Raw genomic sequence first — 11,569 nt, 5'->3', positions numbered from 1 at the left:
GAAACGTTAACTGTGTTCCTTTCCGCAGATGCTGCCAGACCTACTGAGTTCTTCCAGGTATTTTTATTTATGTCCGTGTACCATCCCAGTTCAATTCCTGGTCTTGTACTGAATTAGTTGATCTTGAGGTCACAAAGTGTGCTACAACTGGCGACCGCAGGAGAGAGAGAAAGATAAAGAGTATGCCTAATCTCTACTTAAACTCCATTTACAAACCTTTGCTCCGTAACTTTTCATAATCTTATCTAACAATGATATATACATTGCAGCTTTGAAGATTTCAGTTGTTCCAGCATCCGCAGCCTTTTCCGATATCCTTTCAGGTTTCACTGCCTTTTGTGTGGAAAGAGTGCAAAACGGCCCAGCTCAAATTGTATTTTGAAGAAAAAGCAGAGTATGTGAAAACTTGGAGAAAATCCAAAATGCACAGAATTTGTGGGCTGGGATAAGGGGAAGGACAAAATAAAAAATACACGCTTTAACATAAGGACATAAGAAATAGCAGCAGGAGTAGGCCACATCAATGCCTGGTGCACCATTCAGTATGATCATAGCTGATCTCTGACCTCAATTCCACTTTCTCACCTGATTCCCTGAGATTCCAAACATTTATCTGCCTCAGCCCTGAATGTACTCAATGCCTGAGCATCCACATGGAATTCCAAAGATTCACAACTCTCAGAGTGAAGAAATTCCTCCTCATCTAAGTTGTAAATGATTCCCCCCTTTATTCCAAGACTGTGCCCCCTTGTTCTAGATACCCCAGCAGGGGGAAATACCCCACAGCATGTCAAGCCCCCTCAGAATCTCAGAGTTTCAATGAGATCACCTTTCATTCTTCTAAATTCCAGAGTCTAGGGCCTATTTATTCAACCTCTCATCATCTTATCCCAGGAGCCAACCTAGAGAGCCTTTTGCTACACTGACACCATTTCCTTCCTTAGATAAGGAGACCAAAACTGTGCAAGTATGATCTCGCCAAAGCCCTGTACAATTGTAACTGGACTTCCTCAGTCTTAAACTGTAGCCCCCTTGTAATAAAGGTCAACATGCCATTTGCCTTTCTCTTCTTCTTAGCCAGTCTCTTGGGGTTGAGGATGACTCGCGTCCACACTAAAAATGAATCCTCAGGCGACTGAAGAGTCCAATGAGCGACCTACAGTCTCTGTCACAGGTGGGGCAGATGGTGGTAGGGAGAACAGGTGGGTTGGTTGCCCGGGTTGCCACACGCTCCTTTGGTTGCCGACGCTTGCTTCAGCTAGCCCTTGGTGATGAAATGGGAGGTGTTCAACTCCTTCCCAGATGCTTTCCCCCCACTTCGGGTGGTCTTGGGCCAGGGACTCCTAGATGTCGGTGTAGATGTTACACTTTTTCAAGGAAGCTTTGAGGGTGTCCTTGAACCGCTTCCTCTGCCCTCCTGGGGCTCGTCTGCTGTGTTGAAGCTCCGAGTAGAGCGCTTGTTTTGGGAGTCTCGTGTCAGGCATGTGGGTGATGTGGCCTCTCCAGCGGAGCTGATCGAGCGTGGTCAATGCTTCAATGCTGGGGATGTTGGCCTGAGCGAGAACACTTGATGCTGGTGCGCCTATCCTGTCAATTGATTTGCAGGATCTTGCGGAGGCAGTGCTGGTGGTACTTCTTCAGAGTTTGAGGTGCCTGCTGTACATAGTCCATGCCTCTGAGCCATATAGGCCGATGGGTATCACTGCTGCTCTGCAGACCATCAGCTTGGTGCTGAGTTTGAGGTCCTGGTCTTCAAACACTCTCTTCCTCAGGTGGCTGAAGGCTGTGCTGGCACACTGAAGGCAATGTTGAACCTTGTCATTGATGTCTGCCCTTGTTGACAGTAGCTCCCAAGGTATGGAAAGTGGTCCATGTTGTCAAGATCTCATTGTGAATTTTGAAAGCTGGGGAGTAGTGCGGTGTGGAGAGGGGCAGGTTGGTAGAAGGCCTTTGTCTTACAGATGTTTAGTGTAAGGCCCATGCCCTCTTATGCCTCGGTGAAGGTGTTGACGATGGCTTGGAGCTCGGCCTCCAAGTGTGCACAGGTGCAAGCATCGTCTGCATACTGAAGTTCAATGACAGAGGATGGGACGACCTTGGATTAGGCCTGCAGGTGGCGGAGGTGGAATAGGTTCCTGTTTGTTCTGTAGTTTAGCTCCACTCCAGCAGGGAGCTTGCTGAGGGTGAGATGGTGCATTCCTAATTGCTTGTTGTTCCTGCATTAACCTTCTGTGATTCTTTTATAAGGATTTGCAAATCCCTTGGAACATTTAAAAAGCTTCTCACCATTTCAAAAATATTCTGCCTTTCTACTCTTTCTACTAAAGTGAAGAATCTCACATTTCCCTCTTTATATTCCACTGGCACCTTGCCCATTCACTTAAGCTGGCCATCCCTTTGTAACTCTTTGTGTCCACCTCACAGCTTATTGTCTCACCCAGCTTTAATAAGTACTCGAAATAGTAAAGCACGTTAGTTTAATATAGTGCTAGTGATGTATATGTTTAGTGTGGTTCTATGCTACTGTTACAGACAGGGGAGAGAGACAGACTGAAGCCCCCAATTCCCTTTTCCTTCTGCCCATAATCAATGTAGTTTAATTTGATAAAGCTGATGTGTGTTCCCGAACCCCTCGTTAGTGTGCGGTCAATTTAAAAGTCACCAGCAGCAGACTTTCATGGATTTAAATGAGGAATATAATTTATTCGCACACCTATCACTGCATCAATCACACAACACTCATGTCTAAGAAACACACAATTAACGACAGCAGTTCGCTTCTACAAATATTGAAACCAAACAGAATAATTAGCATTTCACATGTCTTTGAATGCCCAGTGAAGGAGAGAGCTTTCTGACTCTGGAATTGAAGTTCAGGTAAATTCAGATGGCTGGGATCAAACTTGGATTAACTTTGAAGTAAATGCTGTTCAGCAGGTCATGCAGACAGGTCTGATGGCTGTTATAACTGGAGGTACAATTTCTTACAAGTGAACTTGGGGTTGTTTGAAACAGATTGAAGGCAGCTTTTAAAAGACCTAGTGTCTTGAAAAGGCAAGATGGCACAGCCATTTCTTTGCAATTGTGATGTTGTTGGTGTTTTGCAGACTGCCTGGTCCACGTCTCAGTTTTTGGATAAAAGGATTTCAAAATCAGAGGGCAGTTTTGATCACATGATGAATGGTCATTAATACACGATGGTAGGCAAATAATGGTCTTTCCTATTGAAGGAGTTTCAGTCACATGGTTAAAAGCCATTGAAAAACAGTAGAAGGTAGATAGAGTCTTTAGCACTTCATTGTGGACACTCAGTCTTGATAGCCCTCCTTTGTGACATGGCAAACCCGGAGTCAGAGATTCTGCCAGTTTATCGTCCTTGTGTTTTGGAATAAGCCTTGACAATAGCAGTTGTGAAAATCCACAGAAGAGTGCTGTTTAGGCACCTCCATTCAAAGGAGACTCCTGTCTATTAGCACAGAATCACAGAGTGCAGAAGAAGCCCTTCGGCCCATCGAGTCTGCACCGACACATGAGAAACACCTGACCTACCTACCTAATCCCATTTACCAGCACTTGGCCCATAGCCTTGAATGTTATGACCTGCTCATCCAGGTACTTTTTAAAGGATGTGAGAGGCAACCTCCCTCCACCACCCTCCCAGGCAGCGCATTCCAGACCATCACCACCCTCCGAATAAAAAAGTTTTTCCTCACATCCTCCGTAAACCTCCTGCCCCTTACCTTGAACTTATGTCCCCTCGTGACTGACCCTTCAATTAAGGGGAACAACTGCTCCCTATCCACCCTGTCCATGCTCCTCATAATCTTGTACACCTCGATCAGGTCGCCCCTCAGTCTTCTCTGCTCCAACGAAAACAGCCCAAGCCTATCCAACCTCTCTTCATAACTTAAATGTTTCATCCCAGGCAACATCCTGGTGAATCTCTTCTGCACCCCATCCAGTGCAAACACATCCTTCCTATAATATGGCGACCAGAACTGCACACAATACTCCAGCTGTGGCCTCACCAAGGTTCTATACAACTCAACATGATCTCCCAACTTTTGTAATCGATGCCTTGATTGATAAAGGCAAGTGTCCCATATGTCTTTTTCACCACCCCACTAACATGCCCCTCTGCCTTCAGAGATCTATGGACACACACGCCAAGGCCCCTTTGTTCCTCAGAACGTCCTAGTGTCATGCCGTTCATTGAATGCTTCCTTGTCAAATTACTCCTTCCAAAGTGTATCACGTCACACTTTTCAAGGTTAAATTCCTTCTGCCAATTATCTGCCCATTTGACCATCCTATCTATATCTTCCTGTAGCCCAAGACACTCAATCTCACTGTTAACCACCCGGCCAATTTTTGTGTCATCCGTAAACTTACTAATCCTACCCCCCACATAGTCATCTATGTCGTTTATATAAATGACGAATAATAGGGGACCCAGCACAGATCCCTGTGGTGCGACACTGGACGCTGGCTTCCAGTCACTAAATCATTATCATCCAATTTGGAATTTTCCAGAACGTTTGCTAGGCTGTTGAAGTTGCAAAAGTCAGGTGCCCCTCAGCAGCCATCTTACAGGTCAGCAGGCTCCATTTTAAAATCAATGCAGTTTTAAAAAAATTGTACAGGTCAAGTCTCCTTTATCTGAAACCCTCAGGGCCAATTGCATTTCAGATATCGGAATATTTTGGTTTTCGGATACCGCATATAAACTTACATTACAATAGCCTAAGCCTAGGCTAGCTATAGGCTAAAGTAAACAAAATGGCTAGAAAATAAAGATGTATCACTGAATAATAAGTACAGGGTGCCTGTAATAAGTTTATTTTTGACATATTCACCACATAAATAGCAAGGTAAACTGCAGAAAAACAACTAGATTTCCTGCGCTATAGGCAGAAGAGGTTAAAAAAAATGTGGTTTTTGGATGTGTTTGGTTTTTGGATTTATGGATAAAGGATTCTCGACCAGTAATATCTTCATGCCTGCGCTGGCATGGCAGACATGTTTATTCTTGTGTGTCTGAGCAGGCAGATAATGAGCTGGATTTTGTGGTCAGCGGTGAAGCAATGGCATTCACAGCTGACCTCGAAGAAAATTGCCCATAAAGACGTAATGGCCTGGATTTCTCCTTTCCTAATGTCAGTTTGTTTCTGCTGTTGAGTCAAAGGGATCTCCAGGCAGTCAGCAGAAGTGATGCTATCAAGCAGGGTAAGAAGCCAATGACATTGAAGTATTCTCACAAACAGCAAATCAGGAATGAGAACCACTGAATCTATTCACTTTTAATTTTAAACCTTTACAGATAGTGAAATAAATGATTGGGACATACAGATGGGGTAAAAAAAATCAAACTTTAAAAAGTAGACCATTTTAAAAATATGGTATTTCTAATCATGATGGAAAAGTTTGGCATTCAACATATATAAAATTCAGCTTCCAGCGCCCGTGGGGCTGTTTCAGTAATTATATACTTAGTATGCCTTCAAAAAAAATCCAGTTATATCTCATTCAACAAAGTGTGACATATTTGAAGGATTTTAAAGCAAGAGCATAAGAGGTGGAAGTCCTTGTTAATTTATAGATTTCCAATTGATTTCAGTCTAGGAGTGCCTCAACTGTGCAGTCTCCGAAGAATCACTAACAGCAATAAATGGATTTCTGTGTTTACCTGTGGTGTGCAGATTGCAGACTTTTCTATTGGTTTCCAAGGAGTAATGATGGTGAACTTTGACAGTTTTGCCATCATTACTACCACAAAATCTAGCCCATAGTTTAACATTTTATCCGAAGAACAGCACCTCAAACAATATAACATTACTTCAGTGCTGCACTGCAGTATCATCCTGTGGTGTGTTCAGGTTCTGGAAAGAAGTTCGATGTTTCATCTTTCTAATTTAGAGGCAAGCATCCCACCCACTGAGTCAAACTGACTGTTGAATAATAGAACACCAATTCTCTGATACTCTTCTCAGACAGGCCCTTCTTCTTTCTGAGTATATTATATTTTTGAATGCTGAAATGTCACTTTTTTTTTTGCAAAAATATACTTTATTCATAAAATATCTTCAAGAACATTCCAAACCATTTCAAAATCACCATCACAAAGGTACAATCAGGTTCAACTTTTACAACGTGTATCACGAGGTGCATCAATACAATAAATGAATATTACAATCATTTGCAGACATTCATTTCGAGCTGTACAGCCCGAGGGGCTCTAAACAGTTCCCAGTCCCTCGGTGCTCTGTGGCAGAAAGGTCTTAGGCAGTGACCCTTCCCCATTGCACCTTTGCGGCAGCTGCCCCAAGCTTCAGTGTGTCCCTCAGCACGTAGTCCTGGACTTTGGAATATGCCAGTCTGCAACACTCGGTCGGGGACAACTCTTTGCACTGGAAGACCAACAAGTTTCGGGCAGACCAAAGAGCGTCTTTCGCCGAGTTGATGATCCTCCAGCTGCAGTTGATGTTTGTCTCGACCTGTAGCTGAAATGTCACTCTATGTCAGCAGAAATTTTAGCATTTCATGCTGAAGCTCAAAGACGATTAACAGGTCATACCCAAAAGAGGTTTAACCACATTTTAGTTTACATTATGATTTGGTCCAATTGTTGTTCAGTGTACTTCAAATACCTTGAATTAGATTTCCTACTGTCCCTGAGATGGCATTGCTATCACCCTTTAAAAAAGAATAGCAGCTTGAGAGAATCATTATTCCTCATTGCCGGGGGTACATATATTCTCAATGTCTGTTCCCCAACATGTTTTATTGCTGAGATAATGAAGGCCTCGGCTCTCTCAAGTTGCTCCTCCTTCAGTTGTTAATTTACAGTTCCAGTGCTGGATGCAAAATGATCTCTGGGGTGAGTTAGTTGTTTAGTCTGAGATTTAAATTGGAGCTGCCCCATTATGTTGCTGGCCACTATTAATTTCTGTGTTTGGAGCATTTTTTACAAGCTGCAGATTTTGGCTGTTTTATCAGTTAGAAATACAACCTCAACTCAAAACTTCAGCACCTGAGAAATTACTAGAGCAAGTGGCAGCTGTTTCTTCTGGCAAGTGGGTCAGTAACCAGGGCTACAGATTTAAAATAAATAATAGTTTGAATTTTAAATAATTAAACTGGAGGTGAATTGAGGATATTTTTTTCTCTCAGAGGGTTGTTAGTCTGTGGAACTCTCTTCCCCACAGAGCAGTGGAGGCTCGGTTAATTAATATTTTCAAGGCTGAGTTAGACAGATTTTTGATTGGCAAAGGAGTCGAGGGTTATGGGGGGAGAAGACAGAAAAGTGGAGTTGAGGCTACAATCAGATCAGCTATGACCTTATCGAATGATGGATTAGGCTCGAGAGGCCGAATGGCCTACTCCTGCACCTAATTCTTGTGTTCTCCTGGGTAATTCAATTGGCTGATGGAATCAAACAGCGTGTTCCTTTGGTTGTTTGTAATAGGCAGAGTACAGACCGTACTCAACCAGCCCGTGTTTGCAAAACCCAAAACAAAATGTCTACCGTTAGATATGATTCTGCGATTAGGCAGCAATCCTGAATGCGCTAATAGCTACACTAACAACCAATTTAAGATAATCATTTGAACTTGTAACATGGCTCAGTTATGCTTGCTAAAAATGACACACATTTATACACAGGGATCTGTCCACTAAAGCAAAAGGAATATGTTCAAGCCTTGTGCCTTTTCTGAATTACCCATGAGCTTGGGGAGCCTATGGTTCCCATTACTTTCTCCATGACAACGCCTCAGCCAATCTGAGTTGACTTGGAAACCATCAGCACCCTTTTCTCCTATTGTATAAATGGTTGTGATCATTTGAAATTTGGCATTCTTGCATTTGTCCTGATGAGTGGAAGATGAAAAGCTTTTTGGCAACATGTCTCTCTTTTTAGCAACGACTTTTATAAACTTCTAGCAACTAATGCTCAAATTTTGTTCGAATTTTTTTTTTGTTTCACCAGGAGCAAGTAATAATCTCAAAAGGAAAATACTGCGGATGCTGGAAACCAGAAATAAAATCACAAAGTGCTGGAAATGCTCAGCTGTCAGGCAGTATCCGTGAAGAGAGAAAATCAAAGATAATGGCCATAATCTTCCAGACTTATAAAACATATGGGCAGAGGGATCAGTTCCGGGTCCCAACCCTGACATGTCAGTGGTCCACCTGCCTGTATGACCTAATGGGGGAGGGGTGGGTAGCCAAGTAACAACTTTCCTCCATGTTTGCTGACCAAATAGAGTTGCAGGTGTGCTAATTGGAGGGCCCACCAGGAAGGTCTGATGTAAGGGTTGGCAGGCAGCCTCACAGGGCCAGGAGAACACTGCTCAGGTGGAGGGAGAGTGAGCGGATGCCTCAAAATGGAGGCACTCATGAAAAGAACAGGAAACCAGGTCTAGGAAAAATGAAGGCCCAAAACTTTTGAGGCAGCAGTATTGAAGGGGAATGCTTCCACCTGAATGCATTTGGTCACGTTTTACCGCATACAACTTTTAACCCACATGTGCAGCAGGCTGCGGTGACAATCTGCCGCCACAAAGTGGTCTCTGAACGTTGCTGGGCTCCGGACAAGGAGGGGCCCCTGCGATGATGGCACACTTGCCTTCCTCTTCACAAATCACTGTTAAATGATGCCATAAGTATTTGAATTGTCTGCCTGCCTCTGGCAAGCAGGTTCCTGATTCCACTGATAGCCTTCCCAGGGGAAACTAGCCTGGAGGTGGGACCACATTGGGGAGTTGTCCTGATGGGGTTTTTCACTATTATCCTGGCCCATCCCCCTCTTGGAGAGGCCATGAAAATTCCAGCCAACGTTTATCTTGTTAGTTAACTTTAGATAAGTAATATATCTTTATCTCCAAAGCAAATTTAATCAAAATACAGCTGGTGAGAGAGAACCTGTTGGTTCTTGTGGAATTTTCCTTAGTATTCTAGGTAATGTTCAGAGCTTACTAAATTAAAACAAACAGGGAAGAGAGAGCAATAGAAATAAATGTAAACCAGGGCCCTGAAATTATACTGTAGGATACTAGTGTCTGAGTGTTTAAAGTGCTTATCTAGAATTCTTCTCCCTGTTATTGTTAGTTTCTGGGTTTGTCACTAAACGTTCTCTTGGGTTCAACATCACAGGTCACTTCCATAAACAAACCTTGTGCTTCCCATGATCAAGGTACACCTTATATTGTCCATTATCATGTTAAGTGACAGCGGGATGAGGGAGTCATATCAAAGAACTATTACCTGGACCTGAATATTACACATGCTGCCATGTCTATTCTCTGGCCTTTGTGAAACAGATCTGAAAACACTATCAATAAGAGGCACAATTTCAAGTTAACAAACTTTATATGAAGTATGTGAATAAAGAGTACATTTTCACGATGCGATCCTTCTCTCATTTTATGTAAAAAAAAAGACGTGCTCTGCGTAAGCCCACTTTTACGTCATTTCAAGGATAGCTGATGCATTTTTTAAAAAATGTGAGCAGCTTTCCGCTGCTACCTGCTAATGTCACAGCTCAGTTAACATTTGGGAGAGCAAGAGCAAAACTTCTCTGTCATTTGACCCAGGTCAGTATGATATGAGCCTTCGACCCATTGAACCATCATCAATCAAAATCACTACAGTCCCCTGAATAAAATAGCTCCTCTTTGATACAAGAACATGAGGCATCAAAGTATCTGTCCTAGCTCAACCCCTGCTGGGCAAATGGAATAAGATAATGCTTGGCCACTCAGGTGTCACAAAGTAACTGTGTTATCATGGTGGTTATAAATGCTTGAGATTCTACACAGTGGTGGTCCTTTGTTTACAAATTTACATCCTGAGTTAGAATGATAACCAAAACAAAAATAAAAATACCTGGAAAAACTCAGCAGGTTTGGCAGCATCTGCGGAGACGAATACAGTTAACGTTTTGAGTGTGTATGACCCTTCATCAGAACTAAGTAAAAACAGAAAAGAGGTGAAATATAAGCTGGTTTAAGGGGCGGGGGGGGTGGGACAGGTAGAGCTGGATAGAGGGCCAGTGATAGGTGGAGATTGCCAAAAGATGTCATAGACAAAGGGACAAAGAGGTGTTGGAGGTGGTGATATTATATAAGGAATGTGCTAATTAAGGGTAGAAAGCAGGACAAGCAAGGTACAGATAGTCCTAGTGGGGGTGGGGTGAAGGGAAGGGGTCGAAATAGGCTAAAAGGTAGAGATAAAACAATGGATGGAAATGCATTTAAAAATAATGGAAATAGGTGGGAAAAGAAAAATCTATATAAATTATTGGACAAAAAGGGGGGGGATCGGAAAGGGGGTGGGGATGGAGGAGAGAGTTCATGATCTAAAATTGTTGAACTCAATATTCAGTCCGGAAGGCTGTAAAGTGCCTAGTCAAAATTTCAGCATCCGCAGTTTTTTGCTTTTATTTTAGTATGGTAACCAGTCTGCTGGTTTAATGAGTTTGGAGCACCGCATCAACATTGGATAGTTTTTCGGCAATGTCAGCTGGAACAACTGCATTGTCTTTAGTTTGTATATTTGGAGATTATTATCGACAAACCAACTCCCCACATTTACATTGCTAAATCTGTCTCTATTATCCTGGCAGCTGAACAGAAGACCCACTGTACAAGCAGATACTTACCTGGCAGGGGAGAGGCCATGATCATGAAGGTGGTTCACCCAGGACGAGGCTAGCCCATTGCACTTCTGGTGCGCTGACACTTGTGATGTCCCCAAATGCAGGATACTCGACTGCAAAATTTGACGTAGTGGGGACTGCGTTTGCACTCTCCCGCAATTTGCAAATCAAAAAATGGAGCGTGTCTTTATATTTTCCAACAGAGGGAGCCAAATCTCTCCCACTCTTCAATTTCCTCTCTTCAATTTGTTACCATTCCTCTAATTGCCTTCTCCCATTCGAAATTTTCTCCCTGATGGCCCTCCAGAAAATTCACTAGTTTAAAAGCTCCTTCGTTCAAATGGGGAAATGATGTTTTTACATGGAACCACTATTTGGGAAAGAAACAATAAATCCAACATGTAGTTCAGCAGTACACCAGGTTCAATTCTCTATCTGTGCTGAGTTAATAGGTCTCAGCCACAGTCACAATGGAAATAAGGGTAATAGAATTGGTCTCAGTGCCTCTGAGGAAAATCACATCCAGGCTTCCTGCTCCTGATCACTATTTAGTAACCCCTCGTGGAAAATGCCTGTGTAAGTGCCAAGAGTAAACAGGCCTGAGCTTGTGTATGATGCCTAACCAGGTTGAGTTCACCTGCAAAACATGTTGTGACTCAAAATGGCCAATGACACCTGAGTCTAATACTGGAGCACAATAGGAATAACCTTGCACTGGCAAGAGCAAGTCAGCTTGAACATCGTATTATCTCAAATAATCATTGTGCTACTGAGGGGGGAGGATGGTTTCCCAAGGTTTGCAGACACCTCCCTAGACGTGTTGCTGGCAGGGTCAAGACGGATGTGTTTTTCCCAAAAATGGGAAGAAGATGCTAAATTATCTCTCAAAGAAAACCTGGTAGAGATAGAAAG

The 11,569-nt window shown here is 43.0% G+C and overlaps 1 non-coding gene across 1 annotated transcript; it reads left to right on the top strand.

Moving 5' to 3' along the window:
* Window positions 1-10,652: 10,652 nt before the first annotated feature.
* LOC144685138 (U1 spliceosomal RNA) lies at window positions 10,653-10,815 on the top strand. Its single transcript, XR_013577645.1, has one exon. It is a non-coding gene; the product is annotated as a U1 spliceosomal RNA (small nuclear RNA).
* The last annotated feature ends 754 nt before the right edge of the window (window positions 10,816-11,569 follow it).

This window comes from Cetorhinus maximus, chromosome 9 (assembly GCF_964194155.1).
Source record: "Cetorhinus maximus chromosome 9, sCetMax3.hap1.1, whole genome shotgun sequence".
Classification (NCBI taxonomy): Eukaryota; Metazoa; Chordata; class Chondrichthyes; order Lamniformes; family Cetorhinidae; genus Cetorhinus; species Cetorhinus maximus.
Note: the sequence above shows the minus strand (reverse complement) of the source record. Positions and strands in the feature narration are given on the sequence as shown.